The sequence below is a fragment of the Rhinatrema bivittatum genome, chromosome 1 (assembly GCF_901001135.1).
Source record: "Rhinatrema bivittatum chromosome 1, aRhiBiv1.1, whole genome shotgun sequence".
Classification (NCBI taxonomy): Eukaryota; Metazoa; Chordata; class Amphibia; order Gymnophiona; family Rhinatrematidae; genus Rhinatrema; species Rhinatrema bivittatum.
In genome coordinates, this window is record NC_042615.1 from 564,518,318 (window position 1) to 564,541,210 (window position 22,893).

General features: G+C 45.3%; 1 protein-coding gene across 1 annotated transcript in view; it reads left to right on the forward strand.

The window, feature by feature from the left end:
* LOC115099496 (G-protein coupled receptor 54-like) overlaps positions 1 to 22,893 on the forward strand; it is a 115,301-nt gene that overhangs the window by 24,719 nt on the left and 67,689 nt on the right. The gene's annotated exons all lie outside the window — the stretch shown is intronic.

The following is a 22,893-nucleotide window of genomic DNA, read 5'->3' on the forward strand; positions in this document are numbered from 1 at the left end:
CCCACAAGGCAGGCCACACTTTGGACCTCATCTTTATTAACGAACTCTTCAACATTTACACCAACCCCACTTGTTTACCAGTTCCATGGTCAGACCACAGAGTCATCCACACAACCCTTAGGATCAACAAACCTCCACCTCAAATCACTACCAAATCCACCATCCAATTCAGGAAACCTTGCTCTCTAGACATACTCAGTGAAAAGATGTCCGAAGCTTTAAATCAACTTGACCTCACAGACGCAACAACTGCTACCACCTCTTGGATCAATATTAACAATAAAATTGCAGATAAAATCTGCCCAACCACAACTAAAACCATACAACCTACATTAGACAATAGAAAACCTTGGTTTACAGCCGAACTTAAATCCCTCAAACAATCTCTTAGAAAAAAAGAGCAAAGCTGGAGAAAAAACTCATCCACTTCGACACAAACCATCTACAAATCCCACCTCAACTCCTACAGGAATACTATCCTTAGAACAAAGAAAGAATTCTATGCAAAAAAAATACACAACTTCATTTTCGACTCAAAGGCCCTTTTTTCTTACGTCTCCTCTCTAACCAAACCATCTCCTCTCACGATCCCAGACCACCAAGCGCTCAACAAAGCTAACGAGCTAGCCAACTACTTCAAGACAAAAATCACTAACCTTACCCATTCAATTACATCCAATAGCCCCACCTTAACACACCATCTAACAACAGTGCCGCAACAAAACACAAGCTTGGACTCATTCGAGCTCACTTCTTCACTGGAGATCGAAAATACACTCAAAAAACTAAAACCATCCTCACACCCATCAGACCCATTACCAACAAATCTCCTCATTGCCATACCAAACACCATCTCAAAACCAATAGCAGAAATTATCAACACATCCCTGTCTCAAGGCTCAGTTCCTAACCAGTTAAAATTGGCAATCCTGAAACCGTTACTGAAGAAACCAAATGCTTCTCCATCAGACCCAGCTAACTTCCGACCGATTGCAAACTTACCACTCATCGCCAAACTGATGGAAAAAATTGTCAACAAGCAACTGTCAGAATATCTGGAAGATCATAACATTCTATCCCCAGCTCAATATGGCTTCCGAAAACGACTAAACACCGAATCTCTCTTATTATCACTCACTGATACCATCCTCGTGAACCTGGAGAAAAAACAATCTTACCTGCTGGTTCTACTAGATCTTTCTGCGGCGTTTGATACGGTAAAACATACTACACTTATAGACCAACTAACTAATATAGGGATCAAAGGCACAGCTCTCAAATGGTTTCACTCCTTCCTAAGCAACAGATTCTACAAAGTAAGGATAAACAACAAAGAATCGCATCCAATCCTTACAGAGCAAGGAGTCCCGCAAGGATCCTCACTTTCTCCCACCCTATTCAATATCTACCTCCTCCCTCTCTGCCACCTACTCTCAAACCTCAAGCTTACCCATTACCTCTATGCAGACGACATTCAAATCCTTCTCCCGATTACAGAATCCCTTAAAAAAACCATCACTTACTGGAACGAATGCCTACAGCCCATTAAGGAATTACTCTCAAGCCTCAACCTAATATTGAATGCCAATAAAACCGAAATGCTCATTGTCTCTCAGGATCCACTCACAATCTCTTCTAGCTTCTCTCTACCAAACGCTAATAACATGTTCTCACCGGACGTCAGAGACCTTGGAGCATGGCTTGACAATCATCTTAACCTAAAAAAGTTCGTAAACAATACCACGAAGGACTGCTTTTACAAACTGCAAGTCCTCAAAAAACTTAAACCCCTCCTTTATTTCTCCGACTTCAGGCTAGTACTTCAATCCATAATATTATCAAAGCTCGACTATTGCAACTCCCTGCTACTAGGTCTACCCAACAACACGATCAAACCATTACAGATGGTACAGAATTCTGCTGCCAGAATTCTAACAAGCACTAACAAAAAAGATCACATCACCCCAATCCTTAGTAATCTACATTGGCTTCCCATTAAACAAAGGATACTCTATAAGGTACTCACAATCATCCACAAAGCGACAAACAAAATAGCTCCCATCACGTTAAGCTTTCAACTCCAACCGCACACATCTTCCAGACCTATCAGAAGCGCTTACAAAGGATCACTGCATGCCCAACAAGTAAAATCATCTCTGAGCAAAAGAGCGCTATCCTTAGCAGGCCCCCACCAGTGGAACATGCTCCCCCCAAATCTAAGACTTGAACCCAATCATCAAGAGTTCAAAAAAAGGCTAAAGACTCTTCTTTTCCAACAAGCCTTCCCAGACTCACAATCCTGCCAAGACGGAAAGTCTTCCAAATAAGAAGTATCCCCTAATTATGGTCACCATACCAAGTCCTACCTTCAGGTCTCTGCAACTGGACAACAATCTTTGAGTTCTAAAAATTAATCTTATTTATATTTTCCTCTGCAACTGGACTACAATTTCTAAGTTCAAAATTCATTTTATCTTATTATTTATATTTGGCATGGTTAATATGTCACTATATCCAAGTTAAATATTTAAATTATACAGTTTATATTACATAATTTTATTAATTACAAGTAAAACTATTCTATATTATTTATTATCATTATGTTAAATTGTCATCCAGTTATAATGTTCCATATGTACCACTGTTCTATGTAAAGCCCCCTTATCTCTGTTGGGCAGTTTATCGTTATATGTAAACCGGAGTGATTTATAGTCTCTATAAGAACCTCGGTATATAAAAATTAAAAATAAATAAAATAAAAATAAATAAATGTATTTATTCTTTAATAATGTTATCATATTGTTTAATATATGTCCATAAGACTCTCTTCAAACAATTATGTAATGTGGAGACAGTGAAATATAAATCTTGCCACAAGTATCTGTACAACCACAATTTAAATACCCAAATAATTGATCACCTCAAGTGAGAGAAAATAGTTTTCCAAGTACCAGACCTCATACAACGGCATGGGTAGTAATGCTAATTTAGCATATATTGAGTATGCCAACGTTTATAATCACAGGTCACTGATAGACAAAATTTTTCTTTTGTTTTCTTTGCTTTCGTGAGAACAATGTTCCAAATCGTGTAAATAAAATAGTCTCTTTAAATCAACACAACCATTTTCTGTGCACTTCTTTTCGTTTTATCATATTTAACCAGCACTTAGCTTAATTCTTGTGGTGAAGAAACGCCATATTTCTTCATCGGAGGCTAGCGTGGAAAAAGCCCGACACTGGATCCGTGTTTCGGCGCGTGCCTTCGTCGGGGGCCGAAATAGATGATAATGGAGCGGCTGGAGATGGCGGCGTCTGCCGGTATTCCGTTTCTTCTACGGTATTTAAATTGTGGTTGTACAGATACTTGTGGCAAGAATCATATTGTTTAAGCCATTTGATATCTATGATTTAACCTGTCTTATAATTATTTATTTGCTCTTAAACTTTTTTTTAGCATTGTAAACCATTATGATTATAAGTTAGAATGATGGTATATAAAAGTTTCTAGATAAAATAAAATAAATAAGCTCTTACCTCTGTGCCAGACTGCTGTTCTTCAGTGGAGTCTTAAGGCAGAAAAAGACCTTGGTGGGGAGCTTAAGAAGGACTTGCATCTAATGCAGGGCTTCCCAAACCTGGAAGATCATGAAGACTCAGTATATGCACATTTATCTCATGCATATTCATTGTGGAGATCCTGAAAACCCAATTGGCTGTGAGGTCCCCAGGACAGGTTTGGGAAGCACTGAACTGGAAGATTTCTGCTGCAATGATTTCGAATAAATTGTGAACAACTGTGAAGGTTTTGTGATTGGACAAGAGAAGCTGTCTCTGTTCTCAAGTGCTGGACTTTATTTTTCCAACTTTCCATTCCCTTTTTTCTGATTTTCTGGACAATGAATTGAACTTTGCAAATTAATTATTCTTCTATTTTTTTTTTTTTAATTCTCCCTTGTGCCCCTTATCAACTGCAATTCCCCAATGGAAGGACTCCTGATCCTGGGACTGCAGTCAGGTATTTTCCTCCTCTGCAGTGCCTGAAGGTGATTGTGCGACAAAGGGAGGGTCACACCTACATTGGAAGCAGTGCATGCAAATAGATCTCACATATATTTATTGTAGGGATATGCATTCGTTTGCGACAAAATAGGAAATAGAGATGATATTTCCATGAAATTTCGTGTGGTTTTCTTATTGTTTTTTGGAGGGGGGAGAAAGGGCACATTAAAAAAAAAAACAAAAAACCCCAAGCCCACCCCAACCCTTCAAATTTAATTAATTGCAATCCCCACCCTCCCGACCCCCCCATTTTTTAAGATGGTGCCGGCCGTCCATTGCTCCTACCATTTAACAGAGGCCGGCCAATGGCACCGATAGCCCCTGTCACATGGTAAGGGCAAAGGGCCAACAGCGCTATTTTGATTACTGGCAGCCGATGGCCCGAGAGTGGGAGATCACTCCTGGGACCCCCATTGGACCACCATGGAATTTTGGCAAGTTTTGGGGGGGGGTCGGGAGGGTGGGGGGTTTGCAATTAATTAAATTTGAAGTGTTAGGGTGGGTTTGGAGTTTTGTTTTGTTTTGTTTTTTTACAACCCCCCGTTGTAATTAATTAAATTTGAATGGTTAGGGCGGATTTCGGATTTTGTTTCGAGGGCAGCTGAAATAAAATCGGCCTGAACCGCGGGTAAACAAAATTTCCCATGGCGGGCCAATAACGAAGACCGAACCAAAACATTCGGCCGAATCGCATCTCTAATTTACTGTGGAAATCCTGAAAACCCAAGTAGGTTGTGGCCCTCAAGGTCTTAGTTTGGGAACCCCTGGTTTTGGAGTGTACAATTTGAAAATTCCCATAATGTTCTGCTCGTAGCACATATTGTGCTCATGGTGTGATGATTGTTCCATCTCATAGTTTGTTTGGATTGAATTGGTTGTAATTTTGCTGTTCCAGCTTGCATAATGCTGATAAAATATTAGTAGCCTATCACATTCACTGATGCACCACTGTCCATTTGGCAATCAGTCTCTTGTGTTTGCCCGTGATCTCACAGTATATGATGGGTTTTTTTCAGGAGAAAAAATCAATATATTCCTTTTCCTGCTGATAGACAGCACCAACAGCAAACCAAGGGGGTTATTTGCAAAACATTTTTCCAATAGACACAGAATGGGCGAAAGCTTTAGTAAATCAGGCCCAAGACAGAATTTTATGGCATGTCTCATTTTCCATCAGTTTTTGGGTGCAATTAATTGCACACACATAACAATCAGGTTATCTGCACGGTGTGGGATCACCTATAGAAACTGCAAGGGCATTTGCTCTCTCAACATGCAGGTGCCCTGCAATATCACAGTTCTCATCACTGATGCAACATCTAGGTGCCTAAGCTCCTGCTATGATGCCTATATTCTTTCACAGCCAGGTATTCATCACTGCTTTGAGTATAGCAACAACACTGGGGGATGGCTTCTAGCTATGTATGCAGCTCACTCAAACACTAGTCTCCACCTAATCATTGCTCACTTCTTTCATTCAGCTTCTAACAGATCTTTTAGCTCTGCACAAAGAGGCTCATTTCTGCCTCATGAAGGACCAGCAAACGTGCACTCCACATTTACCTCTCTATATATCTTTTACTCTGACTTGTCCCCCACAGGTGACAGTGCCTATCTCCTCACAGCCTGGCTTATGATCTCCCTAGCATGCTTCCACAGTATGTCAGACAAGCACGACAATGAGAGTCAGAAACAGACCAGGGCTGTTATAGAGAAGACTTTCGGTTTACTCAAATCCCTCTATAGGCGCCTGGACAAATTAGGGGAATGTCAGGCCCTCTAGAAGGAGTAGGACCCCTAATGCATGAGGACACCATTCCAACTGGAGAAGTTGAAAGTTAGGGAGTTTTGACTAAAGGAGAAGAGGTTTCCTTCCTGTCACTGAGGCCTCAGGAAGAAAAATGTCCTGGTGGTAATCTGTGGGAAATTGTTCTATTTGGTGACTCAAGCTGCCTGAAAGAAAAGTGACTAATCACTGAGATTTGTAAGTTACTCTTGTATACTTGGGACAGTTGACTGATATTTTTCTGTTTTTTTTCTGGACTTTCCTGTTAGTCCCTTACTAGGATTTACTGTAGGTAGCAAAAGGTACCATTAGTGTGGGGAGGAGAAATAATTGTTAGGATCCCTGGCCATGTGAGACCGCGACCGGGTCCCCTCACCTGCATGGGAAGGAGGCCTGTTCTTGCTTTCCTCATCACTGCCTACCACTGCCAACATCGACCGCCGCTACAGCGGCCTGCTCTCGCAGAACCCCCACATGCTGCTGACGCCGAGCTCCAAGTCCAGCTCCCTAGGCACGCATGCGCACCTCTGCAGCAATTTTAAAGGGCCAGCGGTTGGAAAGTTCCCTGCGGCCCACGTTGATGATGTCAGGCAGGGAGGGTATATATACCCTGACACCACCACTTCACCTCAGCAACGGGTCCTGCTCATTCTTGAGTGCAAGTTGCTGGCGTTCCTGATCTCTGCCTAGATTCCAGTATTCCTGCCTTGCCTCCTGTTCCTGATTCCTGGTTCCAGCATTCCTGCTCCTTGTCTCCAGTCCCTGCCTTGCTCCTCATCCCTATGAATTGATCTTCTGGTTCTGACTCTACTTCGCCTGACTCCACTTGACCTCCGCCTGCCTTGACTCTTGCCTAGTGTCTCATCTCTGCCTGATCTCCGCCTGTCCTGACATTCTGCATGACCTCTTGACTCCGTTTGTTTGCTGCCTGTCCCGACTTCTGGCCTGACCCTGGTTCCGCTTGTCCGCTGCCTGCCTCGATCCCTGGCTCATCCGACATTGCTTCAGCTACATCTTCCAGTTCCACACCTTGAGAGACCCGCGCTTAAGTCCTGCCGGCACCGGTACCCAAGGGCTCAACCTGCAGGGAATGAGGGCTGGTATAGGAGAAGGTCCAGTTGGGTCTTCCTCCCCGTACTGCCTCCCGACAACAAGGACCAACAGGGGCCCTCTCCTGGTGGTAGCGACAACCTCGTCTCGGCTCAAGGGTCCACCGTACCTATCAATAATAGCATCATTGTGGGTATAGCTTCCCCATGTGGAAGCTAGTAATGGATGTGACCTTCTGACATATAGAGCCTGACCACGATTGTACATTGTGGATTCCCTTTTTGCTTTTTTCAGAGGCAGAATGTGTTATGCTCTTCTCTGATTTTTCTAGTAATTAAGTTTCTGTCTCTATAGAGCCTTTTATTTAGATGGGAGTTTCTTTCCACCCTCCCTATAGCCTTTGATTAATTTATTTAGGTTTGGAGTATCCAGAAACTTTGGGACTCATGTAAGCTAATTTAATTTCTGTTCTACTATCAACTGAGAGAGATTCACTTTCTTCAAGATGAACCTGAGAGCATCAAGATCCAAGGAGACGATGACTTTGTACCATGTTGAGGAGAAAAGGAGTAAGAAGAGTGAGGAGAGGAGCTGCAACCCTCCCAAGGTCCAAGGTATATCTACAGGAGATTAGGAGAAAAGAAGCTACAAGACTATCATCCTGATACTGATGAGGGTGCTCATAGGCCCTTAGTCTCAGTGAAACACTTTTTACATGGCACATATGAAGTCATTATTCCTGTACTCCTGGATTTTTTATTTTGATCATAAATAGTTTTGTAAATACTAGCAACATTATAGTCTCAGCCTTGTACTTGTTTTTCCTAGACAGAAGACTCCATAAGTTAGATAAAAGATGCAGAAATATGACTGTAGAACATTTTAAACTTATATAAGGTTAGATAACATTCTGTCAAAGAACAGAGACAAGGCTAATTTACATTCCATCTAAGAATATAGAAGCATATCTAGAACTAGAACAAGGACAAGGCCAATTGACATTCCATCTAAGAATATAGAAGCATATCTAGAACTAGAACAAGGACAAGGCCAATTGACATTCCATCTAAGATTATAGAAAATATTCTTAGAACAAGCACAAGGTTGTTAATGCTGGCAAATTCCAAGAAACCATTTACATATTTATTTATTTATTTAACATTTTTTTATATACCGAAGTTCCAGCAACAATGTTGCTAATCACTTCGGTTTACATAAAACATTGGATTGACTTAACATGTGTGTCTTACATAGAACAGGAAAATGAACTTGGAGAAAATTGAATAAATAACAAATAACATATGAGTAAATAACATTGAATAAATAACAAATAACATATGAGACAAGGATTAATTAACTTGGAGAATGAAAGCAAATTACCATGCAGCCATTCAGATTATTTGTTTATAATAGAAAGCCAATCATATAAAGTTTGACAATTATGTAATCTAGTTTAGGGGTTGGAAATATACAACTGAAATTCGATTATAATGCTATATTATCAGTAAAATCATTTAAGAGGGAGTTTATGCTAGTGTCTTGTTGGCACTCTGCTTCTCTATAAGGTTTCTTATTACTTAATGTATAAGGTTTATATTATTTTATAGCATTTTAATAAAAACTTTTCTCTACAGCTAGTGGCTTTAAGCATTCTTATTTTCAATGCATCTCAACAATACTATGTGAAAAGAAAAGGAATCAAAGGACTTGTGCCTTTAAGCTACAGTGAGAAAACTAAAGAGTTCTGAGGAGAAGAACTACAAAAGACTATGCAACTTAAATCCCATCATTGATACTTCCTCTCCATTGGGAAGGAAGTACCAAACTAGCCCTGCAGCCAATGGGAGGGAAAAGATCATGTAACTAAAAGAATTGATTCAATTGGATTTAACATCTTAAACTTAAGAAACACTATAAGAAATCTCAAACTTACTAAAAAGCATTTGTACCATCTTGAAAGAGAACACAACAGCTGTAAAGAACTTTCTCACAGGACAAGCAGGATGGTTGTCCTCACAAATGGGTGACATCGAGGATGGAGCCCACCACGGAAAAACTTCTGTCAAAGTTTAACAGAACTTTGACTGGCCCCTACTGGGCATGCCCAGCAAGGCACTGACCCTGCAGCCAGCAGGGGTCTCCCTTCAATCTTCTTTTTTCCGCGCAGCAGTTGCCACACGGTGAAAGGAGCTCTTCTTACCACGTTCCTGACAGGAATTCGGTTTTTCTTTCCGAAGAAAAATTTGCCCCTCAGGGGTCTCCCTTCGACAAATTTTTGTCACCTTCGCGGACTCCGGTAAGTTTTTTGCCGTTTCTCATCGACTGCCGTCGATTTTGGCCCTCGAGGCCTGTTGGCACTTACCGATCCCGCGGCTAAATTTGGCCCTAGGCCATGGCGACGGGGTTCCGTCGTTGTCCGGACTGTACCCGGACTATGTCAATCACAGACCCCCATAGGGTTTGTGTTTTGTGTTTGGGTAGTGAGCATGATGTCCTGACTTGCACCAAATGTGCCTTAATGACACCTAAGGGTCGCAAAGCCAGGATGGAGAAGATGGGGCTCCTCTTCCATGCACCCACCCCAACGCCATCAATAGCATCGACGTCATCAGAACCGGCACCGTCGAAGTTGCACCACCATCGTCAACCCTCCGGTGACCGTCCACCATCGATGACTTCTCGGCCGTCGACTCCTGTCCCCTCCCCGGATGGGCAAGGAGACCGAAAGGACAAGCATCGCCATCGACGGCACAAGTCTCGGCCTGTCGAGGATCCACAGTCATCGACCTCTGAACAAGCCGAGCCACCGACTAAGAGGCCTCGATCAGACTTGGCACCGTCCACGTCTCGTTCGCAGGCATCGAGGAAACCCTCACCCTCTCGGGGTGTGGGAGCCGTGATCCCACCGGTTACGGTGGTCCCTCCGGCTCTGCCTCAGCCTCCCTCTCCCGTCGAGCCGGGTATTGTTACCCCTGGTCTCCGGGCAGAACTGGACCGGCTGGTCCAGGAGGCCATCGAGAAAGCGATGCAAAGGTTCCAACCTCCACCGGCACCGTCTCCGGCACCGATTCCGGCACCGACTCCGCCACCGAGGAGGGAACCGTCCACCGAGCCTCTGGTGGAGGCGCTAGCACCGCTACTACACCGCATGGAGGCACTTGTACATGCCCTTCCATCGATGATTCCAGTAGCACCGACAGCGCCACCATCTCCGACAGGATTCTCATCGGCAGGAGAAACACCGTTCCTGATTCCCCCTTCCGGGGTGGTCCCATCGGTGCCTTCTCGTATATCTCCACCGATTTATCCTTCGGCTCCATCGATTCCAAGACCGGCACCGATTCCATCGGCAGCACCGAAGCCCTCGATGCCATTCCCAGTACCGCTTGCAGCACCGGTTCCTTCAAGGTTTCCTTCGATGCCTTCGGATCCTCAGCCAGGTCCGTCAGGGCTTCAACCCCCAAGTGATCCCTACGATACCTGGGGTGATGATACATCTTCTGACACAGATTTACCATCACCACCTTCTCCTACAGAGAGTAGAAAAAGATCTCCTCCAGAGGATCTCTCCTTTATTAATTTTGTAAAGGAGATGTCAGACATTGTACCTTTTCAGCTGCAATCTGAGACCGATGACAGACACCAGATGATGGAACTGCTCCAATTTTTGGATGCTCCAAAAATCATCGCTTCCATCCCCATTCACCAGGTGTTTCTGGATCTCTTAAAGAAAAACTGGGAATCTCCTTCATCTGTGTCACCAGTTAACAAGAAAGCTGACTCCACATACCTCGTCCAGTCAGCACCAGGCTTTCAAAAGCCTCAACTGGATCATCGCTCTGTTGTGGTTGAGTCCGCTCAAAGAAAGGCCAAGCGTCTAAAGCCACACTCTTCCACTCCACCTGTCAAGGACAATAAATTCCTGGATAGTGTGGGACGGAAAGTGTACCATGGAGCTATGTTGATTTCTCGCATAGCTTCATATCAACTTTACATGACTCAATATAACAGAGCCATCCTTAAACAGATGCAAGATTACGCTGACACATTACCGGACCAGTACCAGCCACAGCTTCAAGCCCTTCTTAACAAAGGGTTTGAGGCGGGGAAGCACGAGATCAGAACGGCTTATGATATCTTCGATGCTTCCACAAAAGTTTCAGCTACTGCCATCTCGGCCAGACGTTGGGCCTGGTTAAAGTCATCCAACCTTCGCCCAGAGGTCCAGGATCGTTTAGCGGATTTACCCTGCTTAGGGGACAATTTGTTTGGAGAACAAATTCAGCAAATTGTAGCTGAATTAAAAGATCACCACGAGACGTTGAAACAGCTTTCCTCTGTTCCGTCTGAGGTTTCCTCCAAACAACCACTTAAGAAGGACTCTAAAAAGTCGTTCTTTCGGCCACGTCGTTACTATCCTCCATCGGCCAGGCCTCGTCCAGCTCGATCCTCTACCAGACCTCAGCCACGTCAGCCTAGGAAACAAAGGCCTACTGTAGCCCCTCCTCCTGGGCCTGCGGCTGGCCTTTGACTCCCCTGTAGGAAGCACATGCCAAACCCCTCTTCCAGACATCCCTGTAGGAGGTCGACTGTACCATTTTTTACAAGCTTGGTTGCAGATCACCTCAGATCAGTGGGTACTAGCAATTATCGCACAGGGTTACCACCTCAACTTCATAACTCTTCCGACAGACTCCCCGCCTCTTCAAGCATGGAGTCTAACCACCCATTTGGCTCAATTACAACAGGAAGTATCTCTTCTTCTGCAATCAAATGCTATAGAACCCGTCCCTCCCTCTCAACGAGGGAAGGGATTCTATTCCAGATACTTCCTAATACCAAAGAAATCAGGAGGACTACGTCCCATTTTGGACCTTCGAGCCCTCAACAAATACCTTCAAAAAGAGAAATTCAAAATGGTAACCCTTGGCGCGCTGCTCCCTCTGCTACAAAGGGGGGATTGGCTGTGTTCCCTCGACCTCAAGGACGCTTATACTCACATTGCGATCACAAGATCCCATCGCAAGTATCTGCGCTTTCTGGTAGGCCGCGACCATTATCAATACCGGGTATTGCCTTTCGGTCTGGCATCTGCTCCACGAGTCTTTACCAAATGTCTCGTAGTGGTAGCAGCATTCCTACGGAAGGAAGGTGTCCACGTCTACCCCTACCTGGACGATTGGCTAATCAGGGCTTCCACCCAACAGATTGCCCAGTCCTCCCTAACATTGACAATTCAAACACTCCTTTCCTTAGGGTTTCTTGTCAATTATGAGAAATCTTGCTTAGTCCCATCTCAAACCTTATCTTTCATTGGGGCAGACTTGGACACCTTACAGGCAAAGGCTTACCTTCCTCATCAGAGGGTTCACACCCTAATCTCCCTAGCTCGCCAGCTCCAGTCTCAAAACACTGCCACGGCTCGCCAATTCCTCATTCTCCTAGGTCACATGGCATCCTCGGTCCAAGTCACTCCCATGACCCGACTAGCCATGAGAGTAACACAATGGACTCTACGACACCAATGGATTCAAGCTTTTCAGCCTCTGTCCTCCATAGTCACTGTTACTCAAGCGATGCGCCTGTCTCTAACCTGGTGGACGACTCAGGTCAACCTCCTTCAGGGCTTACCTTTTCTCCCACCGGATCCGCAAGTAATCCTAACCACCGACGCTTCTCACATCGGTTGGGGAGCCCATGTGGACGACTTCCAAACCCAAGGGTTATGGTCAAAACAGGAAGCCGAACACCAGATAAATTTCCTGGAACTTCGAGCAATCCGCTATGCGCTCCGAACTTTCAAAGATCATCTATCCAATCAGATAATCTTGATCCAGACGGACAACCAAGTGGCCATGTGGTACATAAACAAGCAGGGAGGCACAGGATCCTTCCTTCTGTGTCAGGAGGCTGCGCAGATTTGGGCGGAAGCCCTCTCCCACTCTATGTACCTCAGGGCCACTTACCTGCCGGGAGTAGACAATGTATTGGCAGACCAGCTGAGCCGTGTCTTCCAACCACACGAGTGGTCACTCAACCCTCTCGTAGCGACCTCTCTGTTTCGAGAGTGGGGTTTTCCCCGCATAGACCTCTTTGCGTCCCCTCAGAACCACATAGTGGACAATTACTGCTCTCTCATTCGGAGCCAGCACTCTCGGCCGAGGGATGCGTTCTCCCTCAAGTGGACAACCGGTCTGCTCTATGCATTCCCTCCACTTCCTCTTGTGTCAAAGACTCTCGTGAAACTACGCCAGGACGGAGGAACCATGATCCTGATAGCACCTTACTGGCCACGCCAAGTATGGTTTCCAATACTCCAGGATCTCTCCATCCGCAGGCACATTCCTCTGGGAATGGACCCGCATCTGCTCACTCAAAACGACGGATGCCTCCTCCATCCCAACCTCCAAGCCTTGTCCCTGACGGCATGGATGTTGAAAGGTTAGTCCTTCAACCATTTAACCTTTCAGATTCCGTTTCTCGTGTCCTAATAGCTTCACGAAAGCCTTCCACAAGAAGATCTTACTCATACAAATGGAAAAGGTATACATCATGGTGCACTTCTCAGTCCCTTGATCCCCTTTCCTGTCCAATCTCGAAATTCTTGGACTATTTATGGCATCTCTCTGAATCAGGTCTTAAAACCTCTTCTATAAGAATGCATGTCAGTGCGGTAGCCGCCTTCCATAAAGGTATTGGGGGTAGTCCTATTTCAGTACAACCCCTGGTAACGTGCTTTCTTAAGGGTTTGCTCCATCTGAAGCCACCCTTGCGTCCTCCGGCCCCATCCTGGGACCTTAACCTGGTTCTTGGTCGTCTAATGAAACCACCTTTCGAACCTCTGCACTCCTGTGACTTGAAATATCTCACTTGGAAAGTGTTATTCCTTTTGGCTGTTACTTCAGCTCGCAGGGTTAGTGAATTACAGGCCCTAGTTACCTATCCGCCTTACACTAAGCTCCTGCAGGACCGGGCGGTACTTCGCACTCACCCTAAATTTTTACCTAAGGTAGTTTCGGAGTTTCATATTAATCAATCCATCATACTACCTATCTTTTTTCCCAGGCCCCACTCCAACTCTGGAGAACAGACCCTGCATACCCTAGACTGTAAGTGGGCTCTAGCTTTTTACCTAGACCGTACAGTTTCTCACAGGAAGAGCACTCAATTATTCGTCCCTTTCCATCCTAACAAGTTAGGACAACCTGTGGGTAAGCAGGCTCTTTCCTCCTGGTTGGCGGACTGCATTGCTTTCTGCTATGAGCAAGCTGGCATCCCTTTTCAAGACCGTGTTAAAGCACACTCTGTGAGGGCCATGGCGACGTCAGTGGCACACCTTCGATCAGTGCCGCTTCCAGACATCTGCAAAGCTGCAACCTGGAGTTCCCTCCATACATTTGCAGCCCATTATTGTTTGGACAAAAGGACTCCATCTTCGGCCAATTTGTCTTGCGTAACCTTTTTCCAACCTGATGTACCAACACCCTTCCACCTTCCCGGTAGGGTGCGGATGCCCTTTACCAAATTCCACCCCAATTGTTGTGCCTGTTGCACGTCGTTGGGTGCATTTGGTGCAAGTCAGGACATCCTCAGCTCGGTACTCACCCATTTGTGAGGACAACCATCCTGCTTGTCCTGTGAGAAAGCAAATGTTGCTTACCTGATGTAACAGGTGTTCTCACAGGACAGCAGGATGTTAGTCCTCATGAAACCCGCCCGCCACCCCGCGGTGTTGGGTTCGTTTTCTTTTTACTTCTTAGGCACTGCCTGTAGCTTTGAAAATCAGACTGAAGGGAGACCCCTGCTGGCTGCAGGGTCAGTGCCTTGCTGGGCATGCCCAGTAGGGGCCAGTCAAAGTTCTGTTAAACTTTGACAGAAGTTTTTCCGTGGTGGGCTCCATCCTCGATGTCACCCATTTTTGAGGACTAACATCCTGCTGTCCTGTGAGAACACCTGTTACATCAGGTAAGCAACATTTGCTTTATTTCATCAATTGCACCTTATCAGTAAAGAATATCATTGGAAACCAGCAAAGACTCTAATGTGTTTCCTTGAGTAATGACTTTAATACTCACTTATGCTTTGATCATCACTGCAGTTTGCAATATGGGAATTAAAATATAGCAGTGCGGAGGGAGAAAGAGATTATTCCCCCTCGCAGGAAACCCTGGAAGTACATCATTTGGTATAATATCAGTGTCCATATAAAAATAGAAATTTGGGATATGGTTCTGGAACCATTACAGGGGTTACATACCCGAATAGGGAAACTACAGAGCATTGCCTTTATTGAATTTTGTGAAGAAAATGTCTTTTGACTATTTCTGAATGAAATCACTGCGTTTGTACCCAAACCACTGTGTTTTTGCTAACTGCATAGTAAAATCAACACGGTCATAACTCCTGCCATTGGGGACCAGTGTGCATGTGTGAGTGGCCAAGGTTTCGCTGACGAATTGTGAGCTCTTACATGGAGCGCTAACCTCATCATGCTAAGTAAACTGCCAACATCACTGCTCTGGGTATGAAATCCACAAGGAGAAGAGGTGTGGTTTTGCTAAGAAAATGAACAGAGGAGCAAAGCTGCAAAGAAGAAAGCAAGCACGAGAGTCATTGTTAGTTCAACAGACTGGAATTGTGACCACCATAGTTCCTATTCAAGGATTGCTGACACTTTCAACGTTGTTCATGGTCCCAGTGGTTTGTGATTGCTGAAGCTGTGCAATGCTGTGCTTACAGGCTGGTCGGTGTGACTCCATCGGGTATCTGAGACACTAAGCCTCACCACCATCTTCAAAGTACAGCACCCCAGCAACAAACAAGTAAGCATGGCTTGGCAGACATAGATTCAAGAACCCCACTGATTATAGTGTGAAGGGGCTGTGTTTGGCTAGATCTCGATGATGCCACCCCATTGATTTGTTATGAATGCACCGTGTGCCGCATGCGTCAGTGTTGGCTCCCTGTGCTGCTGGCCTCTGAGGATTGCCAAATCAAGCTATTTTTCCAAGAGATGCTGGATCCTGTGTCACAGCCACTGTTGGCGTTTCTTACTTTGCAGGGGCACTTACCATCATTTGAAGAAAAACCTGTGGCAGCACTGCATCTCCAAAACTGTCACCTGCCGCGACAACCGGCATTGCTGAAGCTGCATCAGATGTTTCCATTACAGAGTCTACTGTTGTTCTGGATGAGGAACAAAGAGAGACTTTGCTACCAGCTACCATTAAAGGAGCAGTTGGAAGAACTGAAGCCTTCCCTGTGGTTACTCATATCAAAACTGGGCTGAAGCACTATTTTTTTCAATAAGATCTTTGTCTGTTCCAGCTTGGTGTACAGGGAATGAGAGCATCTTTACACCTTTGGGAGTCCAACACTCTCCCATTAGCATCTACTAAACAGTGTTCCCTGGGAAGGGGGTCGCAGTGTATTCATACAGATTTATGAGGACATCCTCCACTGTTGGCTCTTCCACCAACTACATTCCAGGAGTATTTGGACATGGCAAAAGAACCTGGACAAGGATCATCTTCAGGAATTAGTAAAGCCAGCTTGAGTGAGAGCCAAAGTGGCTGAGGTGACTTTTCTCCTGTCAAAGGAAGGGGGACATCCTTTCCCTTCAAGAACAGGCTCACTGACTGCTTCCAATGACTTGTGTGGATTTCTCATCATTGCCACTGCCAGCCTCATGGCAATAAGAACTATGGGTGAGCCCAGTTAGCCCACCAGTTGACAAGAATTTGACCCACGTGTCACAAGTGGACAGGCTTGTTGTGGATAAAGTTTTGGATTTTGTTGAGAGATAGCATGATCGATGGTTAGGGAATCATATAGAACAGCTCCTAAAGGACAAACCTGATGCCAACTACACCCAGGAGCATCCAATGTTTCAAAAAACTCTGGGCTTGAGAGTCAAGCAGATGAAAGTGGGTAGAAATATTCACAAGCACTACGAAATAAACGTTCTTCCTGGAAGATGCCATCACTATGTATATGAAAGAAAATTCTTTCTGGATGGCCCATCCAGGACCTTATCTTGCATATTAATTTTCCTACCTCTTAGGAGGAATGGAGTTTTTTTTTATGATGTCTTAATGGTGTTGCTGTTTCCTTGTTCTTTTTTCCTTTTGTTTTGCAGAACTTGAAGAGGAAAGCAATGTAAAGCCATCTGTATTCTCTAAGGAGGGATGCTGTAACAGCAATAGCTCAAGCTATACTAAATCTGGTCAATAGTTGGACTGGAATGGACACTTTGATAATTCATGCCTGTATCATTGTCCATGCACCTTTATTTTCTTTATTTACTATTCCTCTATGATCTTTTGTGGAAAATAATTTGGTTACTTGATTGTTGTATTTATCATGCTCATTTTTGCTTTGGGATAATAATGTGATTATTGTTTGGCTGTTGAAAAGAAAAAAAATTTACAAAGCCCTTAATATAAAATAAAAATAATAAAATATCCTAAAATGGGTTGGTCAATGTCATTTAATAATATTTCTTATTTCGGGTATATGAATTACTGGATGAGACTACTGGATTGTATTTTTGTGCCTATTTATTTCTTTATAGCTTACCAGATTTTACCAGAAGAGGACCATTGAACTGTAATTTGTAGATATTAAAGTATTTTGAGAGAATTAGTGAATTTGTCTATATGAAGCCTTGAAGTGTAATAACATTAAATATTTAATATATGTGTTTCCAATGGGCACATCCCTGTAAATGTGTCCCAGGGAGGATATTACTTATAATACACTAAAAAAGTACTCTATATTACACGAATGTCTAATAAGACTTTGAGCTTATTTATTTATTATTGTGATGATGAAGTGATAGGAAAAGCTAAATTATAGGATGTTCAGAAATTGTATTTAGAATTTCTAGTACAATATTTTATCTGTTATTATATCTTATTGGAGTGTTTCTGATTTGTGGCCAGAATTAGACATTCTCCACTGTTAGGGGAGGATTTTATAACATGCGTGCTCAAGGGGGTGCCGAGCCGAGCTGCCTTCCTCCGTTCCCTCCTCCTTAACCTGACCATCCCACCCCTTCCCCTAACCTTTTCACCCCGAGCCCTACTCTAACCCCCCAAAAAAGTTTTATCCTACCTTTTGCGCCTGCCTCCTCCTGACCCGTTTTTGCAAGCCCTGGGACTTACGCGCGTCCCAGGGCTTTATGCACGCCGCCGGGCCTTTTGAAAATAGGCCCAGCATGCGCAGGACTGGTTACACACGTAAATCCTCTGGATTTACGTGTGTAACCTTTTGAAAATCTGGCCCTTAATCTTTACTTTAAGATCCACCAAACTTGCCAGAAGCTATTGGATGCTTACCTTAGTTGGCGAGAATCAGGATTGTCGGAGATTTCTGCCATAAATTGAGGGAACTCAGGGGTCTATACATTGGCTATATTGTTGTATCACATTCCTGACTTCAGACAATTGTGTGATTCATAGGAGTATATGTGCAGTTGGGAGGGAGGGGAGGGGGACAGGGATATCAAACCTGGGGATTGTAGAACATCAATAATTGTGGAATGCATGATAATTATGTTTTCTCTTTCACATATTTGGGATGTTATCTTTATACTGACTGAGTTATGTCTTTTGAGCAATGTCAGAAGTAGGGTACATTACTTAATTCCTCTTTTTCTAAGGAGCTGTGAGAGAATTCCCATTCATCACTGTGAGAGAGCATGTCAATTCCAGTGCAGTGGCAGTACACTGTAAAAAGCAGAATATTACAGTTGAACATTTTTGGGTCATACCACCTACAGGGCCTGGCGGCAGAAGTGTCAGAAATGTTTATCTGTTCCATTCATCATTTTGTTTAGTGACCCACTTGGGGAGGTATTTGACACCAAAAAGAAGGAGTTTAAGGGATACGTCATTAGAATATATTACCACTGATGGATTAAGAAGGTAGAAGGGAGTTATCTTAGTTGTAGCTACAGTGTAATATTTTGTTCATGCAGTAGGGATAAAGGAAGCTCATTGCAAAGGAGTCAAATAGTTACAATAATGTGATAATGTTCCTTATATGTGTTACACGTGCCACCCGAGGCACACCCACGGCACGGCCCTCTCACCTCATGTGCATTCCAGCTCCTGGTTCCTCTTCATTGGCAGTGGCAGGCCACCAGCTCTGATCTCGGGTCGCCTCTGGTGCCTCCAGCTCTGCCATGGTCCCCAGTATTGCTAGCCAAGATGTCCTTGCTCGTCGGGCCTCTCCGTGTGGCCCGCAGAGAGATGCCGCCATTGGCGCCGTGCCCCTCCCTAGGCACGCACGCGTGCATCACTAGTTCTTTTAAAGGGCCCGCGGTGGGAACCTGGTCACGGCCCCAGATGCTGACGTCAGACTCTTCAGCGTATAAAAGCTCAGGTCTCGCTCCATAGCGTTGTCTTTGCAACAGGTCTCCTCGTACTCCGAGTACTCGTTGCTGATAGAGAATCCTCTCTACATCGTGTTCCTGATCCCTGTGGTTCCTGGTTCCTGTCTTCCTCATTCCTGTCTCATCTATGTGTTGGACTGACTCTTTCGATTTCGACTCTGCTTTGTTTGACTACCCTTCAGCTCTTCTCCAGCCCCAGACCTCCGCTATGCCTGTCTACTTTTCAGCTTATCTCCAACCCCGGACCTCAGCTACGCTTGACTATGCCTGCCTTCTCCATGCCCTGACCATTGCCTTGATTGACTACACCTACCTACTCCGTGCCCTGACCATTGCCTTGATTGACTATGCCTCCTCTTGCCTATCCTCTGGACATGGACTTACAAGGCTTAGGGCTTCCTTTGCTTGAGCGCTCCAGTTACTTGTTGTTCCTTTGGCGCCTGAGTTCCTGTACCGAATCCAGACCAGGGTAGGACTACGCCATCTACCGGCTGTTGTCTCTGGGCTGAACCACTTCTCGTTATTCACTAACCTCGAGGCCCACCTAAGTCCTGCCAGCCCTGGCACCCAAAGGCTCAACCCGAGGGGAACGTTGGCTGGTATAGGTGAAGCTCCAGCGGCCTCGAACTTCAGCCCATTCCACCTGATGACGGTGGGGACCTGTAGGTCCTTACCTACGGGTTGCGTCAACCCCACCTCAGCCCAAGGGTCCAACTCCGATACAACAGGTTGCAAAAGCCATGGAGTCGGTGGAGCCGAATGCCCTCCAGGCCATTCCAGGCCTGGTGTCCAAGGTACAAGAACAGCAGTAGTTCCTTGAGGCACTGGCCTCCTCCATGGATCATCTACATGCGCGGCTTGATGCCCTTATAAACAATCTGGTTCCTCTTCCGGCTCCTCCTCATCCACAGCCACCTCCACCAATGCCTCGAGCCTTGTTGGCACTTCCAGCGCCCTCACACTTCAATGGCGACTCCAGACTATGCAGAGGCTTCATTAACCAATGCTACATGCAATTCGCTCTGCAGCCCTCCGTCTTCCAGGACGAGTTAACTAAAGCCACATTCATCCTATCTTGCCTTGAAGGAAAGGCGCTGGCCTGGACTTCTCCCTTGTGGGAATGCTCAGATTTCTTGTCGAAGGGATTGGCTCAGTTTGTGGCTGTATTCAGACAAACCTTTGATGATCCAGGGCGACATGCTGTGGCAAGCACCAGTTTACTACACCTTCGTCAAGGACAAAGAAGTCTTTTTGGTTATACCATTGAGTTTCAGACTTTGGCTAATGAGTTCACTTGGCTGGAAGACTGCCTCCGAGCTATCTACCTGGATGGCCTCTTCTCGCAGCTGAAAGATGAGCTGGCTGCATGGGAGCTCCCTTCCTCCTTGGAGAACCTTATAGACTTGGCAGGCCTTATAGACTTGGCAGGCCGAATCGACCATCATCTTCAAGAGCGACACCGGGAGAGTCGGATTCCCAAGAAACCTTCGCAGGTTCATTCCCATTCACCACCTACTACCAGCCCTGCTTCCTGCAGTGATTTTAGAGTGGTCAAGATGGAGGAACCCATGCAGTTGGGTCATGGGCAGCTGACACCAGAAGAGCACCTCCGGCGGAGACAATCTGGTCTGTGTCTGTATTGCAGAGTCCCTGGCCACCGTCTACAGACTTGCTCTATCCGTCCGGAAAACTCCTTGGCCCAAGTTCGGTAGGGGTCCTGATCTTGGGTGCAACTTCTCCGGCCCCTCAGTTATCTGTTCCTGTTACTCTGATCTGGGACTCCAGGTCCTTCTCGGTACTTGTTCTGGTAGATTCCGGAGCAGGAGGTAATTTTATTCTTAAAGACCTTGTTCAACTTTTGAGCATAAAGACTCTCTCACTTGACACGTCATTATGCATAGCTTCTATCTACAGAGAGTCATTACCCGGCTGAATTTCCTTGACTACGGAACCTGTCCAGTTATGTACTGGGGCTTTGCACATTGAGGAACTTGACCTACTAGTATTGGATAAATCCATCCATCCTGTAGTGCTTGGACGTCCTTGGCTACAAAAGCACCCTCCCCAATTCAACTGGTCTTTGTTACAACTGGTGGAGTGGGGTCCTGCCTGCCATCAGTCTTGTCTCCAAAAAGTGATACCATATCCTGTGTCCCTCTGGCTACTACGTCCTCTGGCATACCTGCTCCATATGCGGCCTTTGAGGACGTGTTCTCTAAACAAAAGGCCGACCTCCTTCTGCCTCTCAGAAGGTTTGACTGTCCAATTGACCTCCTTCCAAGAACTATGCCTCCTCATGGACGCACCTATCCCCTGTCATTGCCCGAGATGAAGGCAATGACGGAATATATTCAGGAGAATTTTGCAAAGGGATTCATTCGCCCGTCTACGTCTCCCGTGGGAGCGGGATTCTTTTTTGTGACCAAGAAAGACAGTTTACTTAGGCCGTGTATTGATTACCGTGGCCTAAACGCCATCACCCGGAAGGATAAATACCCCTTGCCATTGATTTACGAATTATTTGACCGTCTCCAGAGTGCCTCCATATTCACGAAGCTGAATTTATGCGAGCGTATAACTTGGTGAGAATCCGTCCTGATGACATTTGGAAAACTGCCTTTAACACTCGAGATGGGCACTATGAATACTTGGTGATGCCCTTTGGCCTCTGTAACGCACCCACAGTATTCCAACGAATGATGAACGAAATCTTCAGAGATCTACTGTTCACCAAAGTTGTGGTCTATCTGGACGATATCCTCGTCTTTTCCAAAGACCTTGATACTCATCATGCCGACGTCTGAACCATTCTCCAGTGCCTTCGTGAAAACCATCTGTTTGCTAAGTTGGACAAATGTCTTTTTGAGAGATTCAGTTTACCTTTCCTTGCTTATATAATCTCTTGGCAAGGCTTCTCTATGGATCCAGCCAAATTAAAGGGAATCCAGGATTGGCCACAGCCAGTGGGCCTCAAAGCACTCCAGCGCTTCTTAGGATTCCTCAACTACTATCGTCACTTCATTCCACACTATTCTACCCTGGCTGCTCCATTGACCGTCTTGACTCGTAAAGGCCAAGACACACAAAATTGGCCCCCTGAGGCCATTGCTGCTTTTTACCATCTGAAGGAAGCCTTCCAGAAAGGGTCCTGTCTGCACCATCCTGATCCGACTCGCCTGTTCTTAGTCGAAGTTGACACCTCCGCCATTGGGGCTGGGGCTGTCCTGAGTCAACGTACCGCCTCTGGTACTGTGGTCCCTTGTTCCTTTTACTCCCGTAAATTTTCATCTGCAGAGCAAAATAACAGCATCGGGGATTGTAAGCTGCTCACCATAAAATTGGCTCTTGAAGAGTGGCGCCCATGGCTAGAGGGCGCACAACACAGATTTACTGTGTTCACCGATCATAAGAATCTGGAACATTTAAGTCAAGCATAACGTCTCAATTCCCGTCAAGCTCGATGGGCCTTGTTCTTCTTCAGATTCGACTTCGAACTTCGCTATCACCCAGCCGACAAGAATCTCCGGGCAGATGCCCTATCACGATCCTTCGAGCCCGAAGATATTCCGGAAGAGCCAACTCATAAAATCAATCCGGCT